Genomic DNA, 20859 nt, shown 5'->3' with positions numbered 1-20859 from the left:
TCATGAGAAAATATTCTCTTATTTGTCCTGTTAAACACACTCCATCATCAACCACCAGACTCCTTGTGTTATACAGGCTCATGTTTTGTAAAATCCATTCAAAGTGTATACTCAGATGATCCCAGAGTTGTGCTGTCATCATCTCAGTAAATTTTAGAATGTTTTCCTTACTCTAAAAGGAAAAATTACTTATCCCTTTATACTTTATACCCCCATTGTTATTTAGTATTGAAATAATATCTTCTTGCCATTGTTGCAAATTACTACATTATTACTGTTAACCATATCCATAAGTCACATTAGTTGTAATTTTCCTGTGCATCACCACATTCTTAGCACTTTGTAAAAGAAGAGGATTCTTATATTTATACTATTAACCACAAACTTCCCCTGTTACCAAAATCACTATTCTATACATACCCTAGTCTATTCTCTAGTTTCCTATCATTTGACAGTTACAGCCAGAGATTACACCTTTTGGCCAGAAAAATTTTTGTAAATCAGCAAAGTTAGTTATACCTACCATGTATTACTTTCAATTCTTCTCATTTCCACACTTTTACAATTAAATAATTCTATAAATATTAAGCATCAGTTCCTATTCTCAGTCCACATTCTATTTCCTAGTAACCTATACTCTAGAGTTTACTTCTGTGAGTTTGCTCATCATATTTAGATTATATTAGTGAGACAATTTAATATTCATCTTGTTGTGTCTGTTTACTTCACTTAACATAATAGCCACTAGGTTCATCCATCCATGCTGTCACATAAATCCCAAGTTCATTTCTTTTTACAGCTTAATAGTAGTCCATTGTATGTATATAGCACATTTTGTTTATCCATGCGTTGTTTGATGGACACTTGGGATGCTTCCATATTTTAATCAATTGAATAATACTGCTATGAATATCAATGTGCAAATGTCAGCTCATGTCCTTACTTCAGTTCTTCTGAATACATGCCTAGTAATATATTCTGGATAATATGCCAGTTCTACATTTAACTTTGTGAGGTATTGCCAAACTATCTTGTGCAGTCTGTACCATTTTACATTCCCACTAACAATGGAGGGGTAGTCCTGTTTCTTCACATCCTTTTCAAAACTTGCAATTTTCTATTTTTTGTTTGTTTCTTTTTTTTTTTTTTTTAATAATGGCCATTCTAAAAGGTGTGGAATGTTATCTCATTGTAGTTCTGATCTGCACTTTCCTAATACCTAGTGGTATTGAACTTTTTTCATGTGCTTTTTGGCCATCTGTATTTCCTCTTTTGACAACTATCTATTCAAGTCTCTTGCCCATTTTTAAATTTGGTTGTTTGTCATTTTATCATTGAGGTGTATGATCTTTTTCTATAACATGGATATCAAACACTTGTTGGATATGTGATTCCAAGTATTTTCTCCTATTGAGTAGACTGCCTTTTTACTTTCTTGAAAAAGTCTTTTTAACAACAAAGGTGTTTTTCTTTTTTTTAATTGCTCATGCTTTAGATCTAAGGTTTAAGAAACTACCACCTACCACAGTATCTTGAAGATGTTTTCCTACATTTTTCTTCAAGGATCTTTATGGTACTTGCTCTTATATTTTGGCCCCTGGTCCATTTTGAGCTAATTTTATTTCAGATATGAGCTAAGGGTCCTCTTTCTTTCTTTTGGATATGGATATCTGGTTATCCCAGCACCATTTGTTGAACAGACTGTTCTGACCTAACTGGGTGGGCTTCATAGCCTTGTTAAAAATCACCTGACCATAGTTTGGAGCGTCTATTTCTGAGTTCTTGATTCAGTTCCATTGGTCAATCTGCCTATCCTTATGCCAGTACCATGCTGTTTGTACTACTGTCACTAAAATATATGCTTTGATGTCAGGACATGAGAGTCCTCAAAATTTGTTCTTCTTTTTAAAGACATTTTTGGCTTTTCAGGGCCCTTTGCCATTCCCAACAAATTTGGCACTTGGCTTTTCCATTTCTGCAAAAAAGTTCTTAGGGGTTTTTTGTTTTGTTTTTCACCTTGGAATTGCATTAGATCTATAAATAAGTCCCAAGTTATTTTTAATGTATGATTTTACAAATTTATTTTTTTCTTTAGAGTACTGAAGCAGCACATTCTCTTTTTGAAATTGTATACACCCCCAAATACAATTACAGAGGAGTTTACTATTAACCTTTTGAAACATGTATATCCATGCATGCTAGATAGCTGCCTAATATTCTAGTAAGCAATTTCTATCATTGATTAGTATCCCTAAGGAATTAAAATCAAATAGGTTCTGTTTGTACTGTCATGATACTTCACCATCTCAGACCTTGTTGTTAGGCTTGTCATTGACCATTTCTGGCAATTTTTCATACAAAATAGCTCTTCTCTTCCCCATGTCCTACCTAGGTTCACATTCCCACAAAAATCAAATACAATCTCTGCAGTGTCCTCTCTTGCTTGACCAATCTTTACATCTCTATTGTAAAAAAAATTGTAAAGGCATAGACATCACATCCACCATAACCTTTGACCTCCCACCTCACCAGTTTGGTTGAGCCCCACCCTTCTGATGTGCTCACTGTGGACCTGCAAGACCTGATACTCCTCTCCTTGCACCTATGAATAGTAGTTAACTTTTCTTCATACATATCTGGTGTCATTCATCATTGCCATATCTGATTATGTACAAAAGAATCCCTAAAACTCAGCATCCTATATAAAAGCAGGTTATATATGGAAAGTGGAGTGAGAAGAGAATAATTTAGTTTCATGAAAAAAACCCACAAACCTACCTCTTTGATTGCTGACCTACAACCTCTTTCTTGAGGGAAGCTTCCTTGTTCCCGGATTAATTTATGGTTCCCCTGTTGGTATATTTTGCCCATTCTCCCTGTACACTTGCAAGTTAAATCATCCTGGTTTAAATAATCATTTGACTGACAACAAAGTGACCTGCAAAAGGCACAGACTGATATTCCTCAAACAACCTCAAATTAGTTCAATTACTTTGACACATATAATAAAAATACAGTGTTCAAACAGAAACTACCTCTTTATTTTTTTTTTCTCCTTTATTTTTATTTTTATTTTTTATTTATTTTTTATTGACTTTGTAATAATATTACATCAAAAATATATATGTGAGGTCCCATTCAACCCCGCTCCCCCACCCCACCTCTCCCCCCCCCCCCCCAGCAACACTCCCTCCCATCATCATGACACATCCATTGGATTTGGTAAGTACATCTTTGGGCACCTCTGCACCTCATAGTCAATGGTCCACATCATGGCCCATACTCTCCCCCATTCCATCCAGTGGGCCCTGTGAGGATTTACAATGTCTGGTGATTGCCTCTGAAGCACCATCCAGGGCAGCTCCATGTCCCAAAGACACCTCCACCTCTCATCTCTTCCTGCCTTTCCCCATACCCATCGTCCACCATGTCCACTTTTCTCAATCCAATACCACCTCTTCTATGTGGACATTGGATTGGTTGTGTCCATTGCACCTCTATGTCAAGAGGAGGCTCAAATTCCACATGGATGCTGGATGCAATCCTCCCATTTTCAGTTGTAATCACTCTAGGATCCATGGTGTGGTGATTGTCCTTCTTCAACTCCATCTTAGCTGAGTGTGGTAAGTCCAATAAATCAGATTGTAGGTGCTGGAGTCTGTTGAGGTTCAGGACCTGGCTATCACATTGTCAGTCCAGAGATTCAAATCCCCTGAATATATCTTAAATCCCAACGTTAACTGCACCTCCAGCACATTAGCATGAAAGTCTTATGAAGGGAGATCCCATCTGAGTCCAGATTCATCACACATAAACACCATTTCCAAAGAGGGGCCATCTGCCCTGGTAGTTAACCCCATCGACCATGGCCATAACTCTCATGGGTCTCTTTAGCCTTCAAAGGAACCAATATCTGGGGGTTGTATCTGCTTTATCTGTCTCTCTGACTCTGCTCAGTTGTGCATGAGGGCAATCCTTCTGCCAGCCTCCAGACTCTTTTTTAGAAACTCATAGCCATATAAACTCATTTCTCCTTTCCATTTCCCCCTTACTTTAGGTCAAACAGCATTTTAAAGTCATGTTATTTTATGTAGACATGGATATTCTGCTGATCCGCATTGAACCTTCCGTATAAGGTCCTTTTCCAGTTGCATCATCAGTTGGTATTTGATAGTGGTCCCTCGTTGCCAGGGAGGCTCGTCCCCGGGTGTCATGTCCCACGCTGGAGGGAAGGCATTGCATTTACATGCTGAGTTTGGCTTCGAGACTGGCCACATTTGAGTAACATGAAGGCTGACAGGAGGAAATTCCCAGGCACAATGTTGCTCTAGGCCTTGTTCTTATTTTAGGTTTATCAGCTCACAAGCATAGTCATTAGCATCAGGGGCTCACTGTTGAACCCTCACTCCCTCCAGGTCCCCGCCGCTGTACCTGGGAGACTGTCGCTGCTCCCCTAGGGACCGCGGCAGAGCACCACTGGCCAGGAACCCAGTACCCCCCCTGCTGTGGTTTTTAATTGTTGCCATTATGAGTATATCCAATCATTACCATGCCCCCTGGACATATGTTCTGTACAGCTCCCTGTCAGCCATATATCACCTGTCATTGGTATCCCATACCAGTATCCCTCCATTGCCATTGTTGAAACACTCTGTGGTCCAGAACTTCCTGCCCACTATCTTAGAGTACTTTTCTCCATTCTTTTGTGTATGGGCTGGTATTGCAGGGACTTCAGAAAGATACATGCAAACTTATGGAAGAAGACTTCAGGTAACCTGGCCAGACTACATAAATTTAAAAAGGGAATTGTGACATGTATTTTTTACATTTTTCTTATATTTCAATTTATTAGGAGTGAAGTTGAACTTTTCCCCCATGTCTATTAGTTATTTTAAATTATTCAGTGAGCCATCTGTATTAGGGTTCTCTAGGGAAAAAGAACCAACAGGAGATATCTGTAAATGGTATGAGATTTTATAAAATTATCTCACACAATCATGTGGATGCACAAGTCCAAACTCTTTAGGTCAGTCTACAAGACAGCGGCACTGATGAATGTCCTTGAATTCTCCAGGTGTTGGCTGTCCAAAATAGAGATGGGAATTTTCTTTCTGAATGCTAAAATCACTTCTCCCTTTAAAACCTTTAACTGATCAGATGAGATGTCACTCGATGCTGATGGCAATCTCCTCAGTTGATTATAGATCTAACCAGTCATTTATGCAATCAACTAAGTGATAATTGTTTAAAGTTCATGAAAAGCTCTTTTATTACAATTAGTGCAGTGCTTATTTGACCAAACAATTGAGCATTGTTAGCTGGCTAAGTTGACACAGTAGCCTAACCATCACACCATCTAATAACCTTTCTTGATAGTTATTCTATCTAAGATATGTTTATTTTCTTGGCAAAAACCTGTCATGTATTAAATACGTCATTTTTTGTGAGGTATTTTCTTGAGGAAATAATTTCCTCACTAGTGACTAATACTTTTGATTCTTACTGTTATTTTAAATTTTAAATTTTATGTATTCAATTGTCCCTCTTCCTTTATATGCAGATTGCATTTTCTCATTTTGAGATAAATTATTTATCAATATGTTTTAATATTTTTATTCTGTCTTATAATTAATGCATTTATATATTTTATATAGCAAGTAATTCAAAGATCTTACTTTATATTTTATACAACTTCAAATTATAAAAATAATAAAATAATAGTATACCCATTGGTTTTAGACAATTTAATGCATATATTCTTTTTAAAATACATTTTTACTAATTTTTAAAGATACATAGATGACACAAAATATTACATCAAAAAAATATAGGAGGTTCCCAAATGCCTCACTCCCCACACCCCCTACTACTCCCACATGAACAATTTCTTTCATGAGTGTGGTACATTCATTGCAATTGGTGAATACATTTTGGAGCACTGCTACACAGCATGGATTATAGTTTACATTGTGGTTTACATTCTCTCCCAGTTCATTCAGTGGGTTATGGTAGGATATATACAGTCCTGTGTCTGTCCCTGCAATATCATTCAAGACAACTCCAAGTCCCAAAATTGCCCCCATATCACACCTCTTTTTCTCTCACAATGCCTTCAGCAACTCCCATGGCCACTGACTCCAAGTCAATGATATAATTTATTCCATTGCTAGAGTCACAATAACTCTATAGTAGAATAACAGTAAGTCCACTCTAATCCATATTTTATTCCTTCATTCTGTGGACCCTGGGGTGGCAATGCTCACTCCACCTCCAAATTGAGAGGGGGCTTAAATCCCACATGGCTGGTGGATGGGACTCTGGTGCCCACAGCAATAGACTTTCTTGATTCCTTGGTGTGGTGGTTTTCCATCCCCACCTACCTGTCACCTGACCTGGCTAAGTTCAACAAACTCTAGAGCAGGCACTGCAATACTACTAAAGCTCAGGGGCTCAGTTGGTACATAGACAGCCCAGAGATTCAAGTCTCCTGAACATATGCCAACCCCAACCACAAGTTCAATAAAAGGGACAGAAGAGGAATGTGTAGAGAAGTCACATCTGAGTCCAACTCCATCACACTCAAGAGCACAAATTCCAAAGGAGAGCCCACTGGCAAAGCCCTGAACTCCAGAGCCATTTTCCATGACCATAGGACTTGGATGTCTCTGTAGCCCTCAGGAGCATCACTTACTGGGGTTGTATCTACTTTGGCTGTCTCTGAGATCCTGCTGAGATGTGCATAAGTGTGACCCCTCTGATGACCTCCTGTCTCATTTTGAAGTCTCTTAGCCATATAAACTCATTTGTCTTTACTATTTCCCTCTTTTATTCAAGGTCTTTTTCTAGTTGCATCACCAGCAAGTGCTTGGTAGTAGTCCTTTGGCATCAGGGAGTCTCATCCCTGGGAGTCATGTCCTATGCTGGGTGAAGGTAACAGATTTACATGCTGAGCTTGGGTTAAAGAGTGGATAATATGGAGACTCTCAGGAGGTGGAGGTAACACTTAGGCACCCTGGAGCTCTAGACCTAGTTGAAATTTCAAGCACACAGGCTCATAAGCATAGTCATCGGTATCAAAAACCCATCATTGGACCATTTTTCTTCACTGGTCTTTGCCTTTGTGCTTAGAGGATTGTTGTTATTCCATTGGGGAATGTGACAGATCTCCCCTGGCTAGGAACTCAGCACTTCCTTTGTTGTTGTATTTAACTCTACCTACTATGACAATACCTGATGGATATCTGAATATATTTATAAACCCTATATACATGTCCTGGAGAACTCCCTATCAACCATGCAACCCCCATCAATGACACCCACACCAGTGCTACTTCCCTGCCATAGTTGAACCTTGTCTGTGATCCAAAACCTCTTCAGAAATGATGCCTAATATATTGCCAAATTCAACTAGTAGGAAAATGAAATAGTAATGATACTTTTAAACATTAGAAATAGAATACATAATAATTTAGGATACCAGAGACAGTCAAATTAGATACAACCCCAGGTAGTGGTGCTCCTGAGGTCTACAAAGACACACAAGTTCTATGATCATGGCAGGTAACTCTGGAGTTCAGTACCTTGCCAGCGGTCTGTACTTTGGAATTTGACCTCCTGAGTATGATAGAGTTGGACTCAAATGTGACCTCTCTACACCTGCCTCTTCTGATATTTTTTCTGAACCTGGGGTTGGTTCTGGGGTTGATGTATGCTCAGAAGACTTGAATCTCTGGACTGTCCATGTGCCAGCTGGGCACTGAGCCTCAGGAGAGTTGCAAAACCTACTCTCCAGTTCCTTGGATTTACCCAGGTCAGCTAACAGGGAGGTGAGGATGGTCAACCACCACACCAGGGAACGGAGAGAGTCTACAACTGCAAGCAGGAGAATCACATCCATCAGCCATGTAGGATCTAAGCCCCCTCTTGATTTAGAGGTGGAATGGACATTACCATCCCAGGGTCCACAGGATGGAGGAATAAAATATGGAATAGAGTGGACTTATTGATATTCGACTATACAACTATTGTTACTCTAGCAATGGAAAAAATTATATCATTGACATGGAGACAGTGGCCACAGGAGTTGCTGAGGGTAGGGAGAGGGAAGAAGAGGTGTGATATAGGGGTATTTTCAGGACTTGGAGTTTTCCTGAATGATATTGCAGGGACAGATGCAGGAGTGTATATATCCTGCCACAAGCCACTGAATGGACTGGGGGAGAGTGTAAATTACAATGTAAACTCTAATCCAAGCAGTTCAGCAGTGCTCCAAAATGTATTCACCAAATACAGCTGAATGTGCCACACTGATGAAAGAGGTTGTTGATGTGGGAGGAGTGGGGTGGTGGTGAGTGGGTTATGTGGGAACCTCTTATACCTTTTTAATGTAACTTTTTTTGTGATCAATGTATCTTTAAAAAGAGAGACAATAAAATAATTTGCTAAAAAAGTAAAATAAACTATTTCCCAAGCTAAGCCCCCTGTCCTATGAGGGATGTATTTTAAATTAGAGACTTTAGCCACCTCTGAGTATGCCTCACAGAGTCCTTCGACTAAGTATGGCAAATCCTGGCTGCTTATTAGGTTCTTTTAAAGAAGGAGATGATTGTAAGGTTCTGACTGGTCGGCCTGTCCACAAACATTCCTATAATATGAAGGGTGAGATACGATTCCCAAAAGGAGGCCAGTTCTACCACTTAAGCCTCTCTGGCAACATGAAAATGTTACCTACAGAAGAGTGCTAAACATGACAAATAGGGCCTTTCCAAATTTTAAGAGGTTATGGCTTCACCCATATTAATCTCTTTACAGATCTTGAGATACTGGTCACAGCACTCCCATTACCACTTTCTCTAGCCAAATTTGGGAATCCCTTGGGACCACCTGTCTGACTTGGATAGGGAGACAGTTTGTCTCACTGATGCCAACACTATTATATGCAATAGAGATCACTGGAGGGCTAGGAATATCTTCTGTCCTCAAACACCCTGTCTACTTAAGATTGCTGTATTGGGTCTATGCAGTTGGCAGAGATGGAAGTGGTTACATTACCTTTCCAGGATGTTTTCAGTTACCAACTGCCCAATCTCTGAAAATTCACTGATTCTTGAGTGATGGCCAAAGGGCTGGAAGGGCATTCAGCCAAAAGGAAACTAAATAATTTTCTCATAAAAAATGACTCTGTGAGGAGGCGCCACATCTGGAAATAGCTTACAGCTTCACCCATTTCCACACATGCTCAACTCATCACACCAGAGTCACTGATCAATGACACTACATTAAATTCATTCCTACAATATATATCTGGCAGGTCCTTTGAGACCACTCACTCATGACCCCAAGTTTCCTCTGCCAACTGGTTCTTGGGTCCCTACCACCCACCTCGAGCTTTAGAGGCATCTCTGCCCTGCTGGAAAGGGCCTTTAGAAAGGGCTTCCCCATAGACCCATCAGTGATCAAAAATTTTATTAGAGTCAGTGACTTGCGCTCCAAAGCCAAGGATCAGCATCTCATAGACAGGATGGTATTTCAGATAGTGGGATAAAACCTTCTCCTATTGCTATATTAATTGCATATGACCACTTCCAATCACTACTATTGCCACCAGGAAGTAGAAATCATAGCTCCTAAATCAAGTAGTGGTATAGTCTGGATCACTTTACAGATGAAGAAAGGTTAGGTCCAGTGCAAATCACTTAAAAAATAAAAGACCTCCTTTAATTTGTCATGAGTGCCTATTACCTATAACTAAGTCAGTCATTGCTGACTGGCACAATGTCAATGTTTGCTCTGGCTCTAAGTTTTAGTACTTTTGCTGGTTGTATAGGTCATAGGTTTACTTACTGACACACAAGACCTCACCATGGAAGCTCAGGACTCCTCAAACAATACTCAACTAACCCTAAAATTGTATCCAGGGAAGGTGCAGAGGAAATTACTGGTTGCTTTTCCACAACCCCCCACCCCATGTGCCCAAAATGCCACCAAGCATGGTTAATGACCAAAAGATATCCAACCTATGTATCAAATTGACTCATTGGGTCCATTGGCACCAACAACTAAATGATTCTTTATTTCTCTCTATTTAAAAAAAAATGTTTCATTCAAAACATATAAGAAGTTCCCATATACCCCCCACTCCCTCACCCCATTCCTCCCACATCAACAACCTCTCATTATTGTGGCACATTCATTGGATTTAGAGACTGGATAATAGGCTTAAAGGAAGTTGGGGAGAGAGGAAAGTTGTGAGCTGACACCTACATTGGTGAAACCTATGATAAACTGGAGATAAGTATGTGTACAACCTAAATGATTCTTGACCCAGATGTAACCTAAATAAATTATTGTACAACACCAATGACCTCATGAGCATAATCATATCAAATATGCATGGCTAATGGTCCTTAATCCCAACCTACCACACATAGTATTCTGAGACAAGAGAATATATTGCAAAGAGGGTCTACAAAAATTAACATCCAGGTGGGAACAGGACAGAGTAGTAAGCTTCCAGAATCAGTCACTCCACCAGAATATTTATTAAACAGACAAGAATTCTCTGAATCAACTATTTTGAAATTCTACATTCCAGTAAAACACTGTACAGCTTCCAGGGAAAAGGAGGAGGAAGAGGAAGATAAATTATTATAAATACCAGTAAATGGGTGTGGGAACCCAGGGCTTAGGCTCCCCTTAAGCTCATAGCATGTAGCCACCAATGTGACATGGACATAAATTCCCCCTGGAGGGGAAAGAATGTGTGTTAGTATTGTAAACCATACTCTTCTCAGAGTGGTAAAACTTCGTTCCTGCATTGATAGTGATAATATCACCAGACCCCTTATATGCTTGTCACAAAACCCTCACAGAAACTGTTCTCATGCCCTATAGAATGTTTTTGTTCTGAAACTGTTATATCACCCTTCATTTTCCCACCTCTTTATGAAATGCTAATTTCATTCTTCAGACTACCACCACTGGAAACTCTCTGCTGTTCACAAGTGCAAACAATACTTGTATCTGACTCAGTGCCTGGCACGTTCTTTGGTTTCATGGCTGCCCCAAATTTTACCCTTCAGGAGTTGGATTGGAACAGTTGGTGAGCCAGTCAAGAGACTGAAAGACTGCTGGCAGTAGTGAGCCTGAGCTCAGGGAAAGGAGAATCATCAGGGAAATCCCAGATTGTTCTATAAGGTCTGGGGAGGGGTGGCTGCCCTCATGGACAAGTGGGGATTGCTGAGAGAACATGGGATGTCCTAAAACTCTGGCAGATATACTGGCTGTGCTATAGCAGGTAGCAGAGCAACTCTACTTAAATACGAAGAAGGGAGGCTGCCAAATAGCAGCAGCTATTGAATGGCCACGGTTAGGAGCTTTGCAGGGGGCTACCAAGGCAGAAAAAGTGCTAAAGGCCTCTCTGTGCCACTTAGAAGAAGAATTAAAGTTAGAAAGGAATATGCACCTGTTGTGGAAATTAAGAGAAGTTTAATTATTTGAGTATAGAGAGGCCAGGACTTAGGAATGATTTTGAGAAGGAAAAATGGTTTATTGATGGCTGGCCGGACTCGGGAGCTTTCAGTTTGAATCCCGAGCCCTGAACAAGATTTTTAAATGTTTTTTATACAGAGAGGAAAGGCCAAATGGTTCTTTTGTTTCAGTTCTTAATAGGCTTCAATTAGCATATATCTTCTACATTTTAGGTAAGCTTTTAGCATGGACTCTAGACATTCTAGATAAGCTTTTAGCATATTTACTTTTTGCATTTCCCCTAAATACTTAAAGTTTATAGCCCTTGCATTGTTAAACATTTCCTGGGCCTGGAGCCGCTGCCAGTCCCTAAGGGCAGGACTGCAGCCTCTTACCGTTCCACACCCACAAGTCAAACAACTTAGTTATCTCTGAAGAGACAAAGAGCCTTCCACCCATAGCCCACATCATTCCCCCCCTTTTGCCAAAGTTTACTTGTTAAGCTTTGGCATATTTATTGTTGGAGCTATGAGGTGGATGGCTGTTTGTTGTCTTGATTGATTATTTATCAGTTTTTAGTACAGCATCCAGGACTGTTTTTAGAAGTTTAGAACTTTTTATTTTGGACAGCAGAATTTTGGGCAGGGGCCTTCTGCAGTTATTCTGCTGCCACTGGCACTTATGTGGATTTCTAGTCAGGTTCCAGATTCATTTATTACTTTTATTTTACTTTTAAAGAGTTTACACCTTTAATTTAAAAGTGGTGCTGAAGGGAGACGATTTCTTTTCTGTAACTGCTTCCTGCTGGCCATGGGCTGTAGTCATTGCCTAATAAGGTGTAAACCTCTTTAATTTATTCTAACTGGAGGAAGATGGATTTGGCATTCTGTACGAAGTTGGATGAAGTTTTCATATGGTTAATAAGATGTTCACTTTGAAAGAATAAACTTAATTAAAAATTTGGAATACCTGTTTTTAAAAGAGGACACATTGGATTACAGAGGTAGACAAGGTTAGGTGCCTATAAAGATGGCATTCCTTAAAAGCTGGTGGGAACAGCATATATATATATTTTTAAGTTATTCATTTTTAGAGAGAAATTGCAACAGACACTTAGTTTTGTCTGAAGACACATTCTAAGTTGTTTAATGATTGACACTCATTCGCTCTGTCAGATGCTCCTGGTGAACTGGCACTCCTTGGGCAACTGGCTTCACTCAGGAGTAGAACACTAATTTGGAAATACTTTTAGTTTTTACTTGTGGGAGTGATCAGAACTACAAAATAAAGATTTTTATACTTTGGTTTTCATTGTACAATTTCTAGTAATTTTGACTTGTTTAATAGGTGACTTACCATTAGCAAGCAAGCCTCACTTTTGCTAATTGAGACTGGCTGAGACTGCCACTTTATTCTATAGACATGTTATTAACTGTTTAGAAAATGATTTTATCAGGAATTTAACATGTTTAATATACTTTTGCACTTGATTCAAAATAGAAAAGATAACATTACAATTATTAGGCATATATTTAGTACAGGATAAAAGTGCAGCACTTAATATTAACTAATGTATTACTTAATGCATAAGGATTCAGAGTTGCAATTATTAGTTTTGAGTTTCAGGTTTGTAATACTTTACATGTTATTTCTTTATGAGAGCAGGCCATAATGCCAATTGTGTTTAAGTTTTACTTACAGTATTTTGGTATTATGGCTCCACTTAGCATGTTTTTCAACGCAGTGAGCAAGTTGCAGCATCCTTCATCTTAGAGAGATTTTCCAGTATTTTACTAGCCTTGTGCATAGTGCTCTTTGGCACCATGGAACAGTGCCAGTCTGGAAGCGATATCCATTGTACACTTGGTTGTACCGAGTCATTATTGGCTGCAGGAGCTTGAAACTGCAATATAGTTTCCATTAACTTCAGGAGCAGAACCAGAGACTGATATAGCACATATTTTAATTGAGGGGTTAGTGACCAGCCTAGCCAATAACATACATGGAGAGGCCACTTGTAATGTATACAAGGCCTGGTTCGAATGCACAAGAGTTTGACAATGTTAAAGTTTATTACTCGTTTTATATATATTTTAAACAACTTAACACAATACATATATTAAATGACTATTTACTTACACAATTTTACTATGAAGATAACAGTAGGTACTTTACTTTAGTAATAGAGGAAAAATATTATTTTTCATTGTTAGAATGAAAACAGAATATTTCCAATAGAATCAAGACAACTTTTTATTACTATTTACTTAAATGTGTATTTTGCAGTGGCCTTTAGACAGGTTTATTATCATGAAGTTATTTTTGCTACTAATACTAATCTAAGTTTCTTTAGTTAACAATGACTTTTACAACTAGAACTATTTAAATATTTTTAGTTTGGAAGATGTTTTACAAACTTTTTATAATTGACTATAACCACATTGACTAGCCACTTTATGTTTAAATAAACTTACTAAATTACAATTACCAATGAAAGAAATTTATTTTTTATTTAGAGAGCATATTTATAATCTTTTTTCTTTAGCTTAATTTCACTAATGTGAACTTACAATTTTCATTATTGTAAAGATTTTGTACATATAATGTTAATTTAGTTTATAAATTAACTATGGGAGATTATACTCAAGTTAAATAAAATTGAAACTATAATAGTTTATGCAAGGAATGTTCTTTTTTTCCCTTACAGGAAGCTAAAAACTTTTTTTTTTAAGTTATGAAAATTATTAAATTAAAAGCATACTGACTACCAGGTTTTAAAACACATTACACAATTACTTAATTTTTTTTTTAAATTATAACTTAGGAAAGATTTTTTCATAGTTTTTATGGACTTTTTTTTTTTTAATTTTTTTATTTTTTATTGACTTTGTAATAATATTACATTAAAAATATATATGTGAGGTCCCATTCAACCCCACCCCCCCACCCCCCCTCTCCCCCCCCCCAACAACACTCGTTCCCATCATCATGACACATCCATTGGATTTGGTAAGTACATCTTTGGGCACCTCTGCACCTCATATACATTGGTTCACATCATGGCCCATACTCTCCTCTATTCCATCATGTAGGCCCTGTGAGGATTTACAATGTCCGGTGATTACCTCTGAAGCACCATCCAGGGCAGCTCCATGTCCCGAAGACGCCTCCACCTCTCATCTCTTCCTGCCTTTCCCCATACCCTTTGTCCATTATGTCCACTTTTCCCAATCCAATGCCACCTCTTCTATGTGGACACTGGATTGGTTGTGTCCATTGCACCTTTATGTCAAGAGGAGGCTCAGATTCCACCTGGATGCTGGATGCAATCCTCCCATTTTCAGTTGTAATCACTCTAGGCTCCATGGTGTGGTGGTTGTCCTTCTTCATCTCCATCTTAGCTGAGTGTGGTAAGTCCAATAAATCAGATTGTAGGTGCTGGAGTCTGTTGAGGCTCAGGACCTGGCTATCACATTGTCAGTCCAGAGATTCAAATCCCCTAAATATATCTTAAACCCCAAAATTAACTGCACCTCCAGCACATTAGCATGAAAGTCTTATGAAGGGAGATCCCATCTGAGTCCAGATTCATCACACATAAACACCATTTCCAAAGAGGGGCCATCTGCCCTGGTAGTTAACCCCATCGGCCATGACCATAACTCCCATGGGTCTCTTTAGCCCTCAAAGGAACCAATATCTGGGGGTTGTATCTGCTTTATCTGTCTCTCTGACTCTGCTCAGTTGTGCATGAGGGCAAGCCTTCTGCCAGCCTCCAGACTCTTTTTTAGAAACTCGTAGCCATATAAACTCATTTCTCCTTTCCATTTCCCCCTTACTTTAGGTCAAACAGCATTTTAAAGTCATGGTATTTTATGTAGACATGGATATTCTGCTGATCCGCATTGAACCTTCCGTATAAGGTCATTTTCCAGTTGCATCATCAGTTGGTAGTTGATAGTGGTCCCTCGTTGCCAGGGAGGCTCATCCCCGGGTGTCATGTCCCACGCTGGGGGGAAGGCATTGCATTTACATGCTGAGTTTGGCTTCGAGACTGGCCACATTTGAGTAACATGAAGGCTGACAGAAGGAAATTCCCAGGCACAAAGTTGCTCTAGGCCTTGTTATTATTTTGGGTTTATCAGCTCACAAGCATAGTCATTAGTATCAGGGGCTCACTGTTGAACCCTCACTCCCTCCCGGTCCCCACCACTGTACCTGGGAGACTGTCGCTGCTCCCCTAGGGACCACGACAGAGCACCACTGGCCAGGAACCCAGTACCCCCCCTACTGTGGTTTTTAATTGTTGCCACTATGAGTATATCCAAACATTACCATGCACCCTGGACATATGTTCTGTACAGCTCCCTGTCAGTCATATATCATCTGTCATTGGTATCCCATACCAGTATCCCTCCATTGCCATTGTTGAAACACTCTGTGATCCAGAACTCCCCGAAATTTGAAGCCCAATATAATGTCATGGTCCCTTACTAGGGAATGGCATATAGCGATGAGTTTAAAGGATAGATAAAGAACTTGGATAAAGTTAGATAAAGAACTTAGATAAAGAATGTTGACTTGAAAAAATTCCACATCCTATTTTTTTCTTTTTTTTTCCCCCCCCCCCCTAATTATTCAGCTTTTCTTCACAGGAGTCCTAGACCACAGCAATGTATATATATAATATACAGCACTCCCACACATCCACCAGAAAACCTTTTCCCTTCCACAGTGATACTCTTACACCCTATTCATATCATATTTACTTAAAGTGATGTACAGAGTCTGAGACATTAGCTTTCTAACAAGGTGACATCTGTGTTTACATTATGGTGCATACTTTAGGATACACAGTTCTTTACATTTTTAGTTATCCTATGTTTTACATTATGGTTTACATTATCAGTCTGTCATCTCCTATATGTTATGGTGTAATATTACATGTTTTATATCCATCCTTGTGTACTCTCAAGAAACTCCTCTCTTACCCCCCATTTACTTTGGTTCCACACATTTAACGTCCATTTTCCCTTCCACCTTGGTGCCCTCAGTGATAGCCAACCTCCGTTTCCTGAGGAGCCACTTCCAGAGATAGATGGAATAGTGTTCAGGGCCTAACTTGCTCAACTGCCCCAATGCCCTGGGAGCCACCCTTTCTCTCGAGGGATACAGTTCCCTCTATTGGATGGCATTAGTCCTCCCCAGGATGTGGGTCCACCCCCACTCTCACTACTTGGGTTTCTACCCCATGGTGTCACCCACTCTGGCAGAATGAGCATTTAGACATTCCCCAGGAGCCCGTCCTGCATCAGACCCTCCCCTCCGAGCATTCTAAACAGGTAACCCTCTTTATTATATTTTGATATGATTTTCTCGGCATTTTACTCTCCACCAACACCTGACCCTCTCCTGGTTCGTATGCTACCCCTCCCTCCCCCCACTTTTGGGCAACGTTACCCACCCGTCCCTCCCCAGCCACCCTCAAACCCGCAAAGCCCCAAGCAAAGGCAACCCCTTGCCCCCCTTTTATCTCTTCTTTGTGTTCATACTTACCACCATCTCGTCTTAAATTCCACCCCTGCAGACATCGGCTCATATCCTTCCTCCACCCTCCGATTTCCTGCAAGCCTATCGTTCAGTCTCTTGCTATCTAGGGCAGCTTGTTTATTTCATATCATTGAGGTCATGTAGTATTTGTCCTTCAATGTCTGGGTTGCTTCACTCAACATAAGGTTCTCAAGATTCATCCATGTTATCACATGTGTTTGTAGTGTGTTTGTTCTTACAGCCGAGTAGTATTCCATTGTGTGTATATACCACATTTTATTGATCCACTCGTCTGTTGATGGGCATTTGGGTTGATTCCAACTTTTGGCAATAGTGAACAATGCTGCTATGAACATTGGTGTACATATATTGGTTTGTGTTCTTGTTTTCAGTTCTGCTGGGTATATTCCCAGCAGTGGTATTGCTGGGTCATATGGCAAATCTATGGCTAGTTTTTTGAGAAACCGCCATACTGTTCTCCAGAATGGTTGGATCCTTCTGCATTCCCACCAGCAGTGGATGAGTGTTCCCCTTCCTTCACATCCTCTCCAGCACTTGTATTCTTCTGTTTTTTTCATAGCTGCCAATCTTATGGGTGTAAGATGGTATCTCATTGTGGTTTTTATTTGCATTTCCCTGATAGCTAGAGATTTGGAACATTTTTTCATGTGCTTTCTTGCCATTTGTATTTCTTCTTCGGAGAAGTGTCTGTTTAAGTCTTTTTCCCATTTTTTAAATGGATTGTTTATCTTTTTATTTTCAAGATGTAGGAGTTCTTTATATATGCAAGTTATAAGTTTCTTATCAGATATATGATTGCCAAATATTTTCTCCCACTGTGTGGGCTCCCTTTTTACTTTCTTGACAAACTCCTTTGAGGTGCAGAAGGCTTTAATTTTGAGGAAGTCCCATTTATCTATTAGTTCTTTTGCTGCTCGTGCTTTTGGTGAGATATTCATAAATCCATTACCTATTACAAGGTCCTGTAGATGTTTCCCTACACTGCTTTCTAAGGTTTTTATGGTCTTGGCTTTTATATTTAGGTCTTTGATCCATCTTGAGTTGATCTTTGTATAAGGTGTGAGATGGTAATCCTCTTTCATTCTTCTACATATGGCTATCCAGTTCTCCAGACACCATTTGTTGAATAGGCCACTCTCTCCCAGTTGAGAGGGTTTGGTGGCTTTATCGAATATTATGTGGTTGTATATGTGAGGTTCTATATCAGAGCTTTCAATTCGATTCCATTGGTCTATATGTCTCTCCTTATGCCAATACCATGCTGTTTTCACCACCGTAGCTTTATAGTATGTTTTGAAGTCAGGTAGTGTGATTCCTCCAATTTCGTTTTTCTTTTTCAGTATGTCTTTGGCTATTCGGGGTCTCTTTCCTTTCCAAATAAATTTCATAGTTAGTTTTTCTAGTTCCTTAAAGAAGGCTGCATTGATTTTTATTGGGATTGCATTGAATGTGTAGATCAATTTTGGTAGGATAGACATCTTAATAATGTTCAGTCTTCCTATCCATGAACAAGGAATAGTCTTCCATTTATTTAGGTCTTCTTTGATTTCCTTGAACAATCTTCTATAGTTCTCAGTGTATAAGTTCTTTACCTCTTTAGTTAAATTTATTCCTAAGTATTTGATTTTTTTATTTACTATTGTGAATGGTATTTGTTTCTTGATTTCCTCCTGATCTTGCTCATTATTGGTGTACAGAAATGCTACTGATTTTTGCGCATTGATCTTATAACCTGCGACTTTACTAAACTCATTTATGAGTTCTAGAATCTTCGTTGTAGATCTCTCAGGGTTTTCTATGTATAGGATCATGTCATCTGCAAATAATGAAATTTTGACTTCTTCCTTTCCAATTTGAATGCCTTTTATTTCTGGTTCTTGCCTCAGTGCTCGAGCAAGTACTTCTAAGACAATGTTAAATAGGAGCGGCGACAGTGGGCATCCTTGTCTTGTTCCTGAGTTTAGAGGGAAGGAGTCTAGGATTTCTCCATTGTAAACAATATTGGCTTTAGGTTTTTCATATATACTCTTTATCATGTTCAAAAAATTTCCTTGTATTCCAATCATTTGGAGTGTTTTTATCAAGAAAGGGTGCTGTATTTTGTCAAATGCTTTTTCTGCATCAATAGATATAATCATGTGATTTTTTTCCTTCAATCTGTTTATATGGTGTATTACGTTGATTGATTTTCTTATGTTGAACCATCCTTGCATACCTGGGATGAATCCCACTTGGTCGTGGTGTATAATTCGTTTAATGTGTTGTTGAATACGATTAGCAAGTATTTTGTTAAGTATTTTTGCGTCTAGGTTCATTAGAGAAATTGGTCTGTAATTTTCCTTTCTTGTGATGTCTTTGTTTGGCTTTGGTACTAGGGTAATGTTGGCATCATAGAAGGAGTTGGGTAATGTTCTTTCTGTTTCGATGGTTTGGAATAGTTTCAGCAGGATTGGTGTCAGTTCTTTCCGGAATGTTTTATAGAATTCACCTGTGAAGCCATCTGGCCCTGGGCTCTTCTTAGTTGGGAGATTTTTAATAACTGATTCTATCTCTCTGCTTGTGATTGGTTTGTTAAGATCATCAATTTCTTCTTTTGTCAATATGGGCTGTTTATGTGTTTCTAGGAATTTGTCCATTTCCTCTAGATTGTCATTTTTGTTGGAATATAGTTTTTCAAAATATCCTCTTATGATAGTCTTTATTTCTGTGGGGTCAGTGGTGATATCGCCTTTCTCATTTCTTATTTTGTGTATTTGCATCTTCTCTCTTTTTTTCTTTGTTAGTGTTGCTAAAGGTTTGTCAATTTTGTTAATCTTCTCAAAAAACCAGCTCTTGGTCTTGTTTATCTGTTCAAGTGCTTTCTTATTTTCTATTTCATTTAGTTCTGCTCTTATCTTTGTTATTTCCTTCCTTCTTCTTCCTATTGGGTTACTTTGTTGTTGTTTTTCTAATTCCTTCAAATGTGCAGTTAGTTCTTCAATTTTTGGTCTTTCTTCTTTTTTGATATATGAATTTATGGCTATAAACTTCCCTCTCAGTACTGCTTTTGCTGCATCCCATAAATTTTGGTATGTTGTGTTATCATTATCATTTGTTTCAAGGTAGTCATTGATTTCTTTTGAGATTTCCTCTTTGACCCACTGTTTTTCTAAGAGTGTGTTGTTTAATTTCCAAATCGTGGTGTGAAATCTGGGCTTCTTTCCCTTGCAAATCTCCAGCTTGACTCCACTGTGGTCAGAGATAATGTTTTGTATGATTTCAATCTTTCTGAATTCGTTCAGCCTTTCTTTGTGGCCTAGCATATGATCTATCTTGGAGAATGATCCATGTGCGCTTGAGAAAAATGTATATCCTGCTGTGTTTGGGTGTAGCGATCTATATATGTCTATTAGATCGAGCTCCTCTAATATACTATTCAGATGTTTTGTTTCTTTGGTGATTCTCTTTTGAGATGTTCTGTCCAGAATTGATAGTGGTGTATTAAAATCCCCCACTATAATTGTAGATGTATCTATTCTTTCACTTAGTTTTTCCAGCGTTTGCCTGACGTATTTAGAGGCACCCTTGTTAGGGGCATAGATATTTATGATTGTTCGATCTTCTTGACAGATTTTCCCTTTGACTAAAATGTAGTATCCTTCTTTGTCTCTCACAATTGTTTCACATTTAAAGTCTATTTTGTCTGATATTAATATAGCTACTCCTGCCTTTTTTTGGTTATTGTTAGCTTGTATGATTGTTTTCCAGCCTTTCACTTTCAATCTCCATGCGTCTCTGGGTCTAAGATGTGTCTCTTGTAGACAGCATATGGATGGGTCA

This window comes from Dasypus novemcinctus, chromosome 27 (genome assembly GCF_030445035.2).
Source record: "Dasypus novemcinctus isolate mDasNov1 chromosome 27, mDasNov1.1.hap2, whole genome shotgun sequence".
In the NCBI taxonomy this organism is placed as follows: Eukaryota; Metazoa; Chordata; class Mammalia; order Cingulata; family Dasypodidae; genus Dasypus; species Dasypus novemcinctus.
This window is presented reverse-complemented; position numbering follows the sequence as displayed.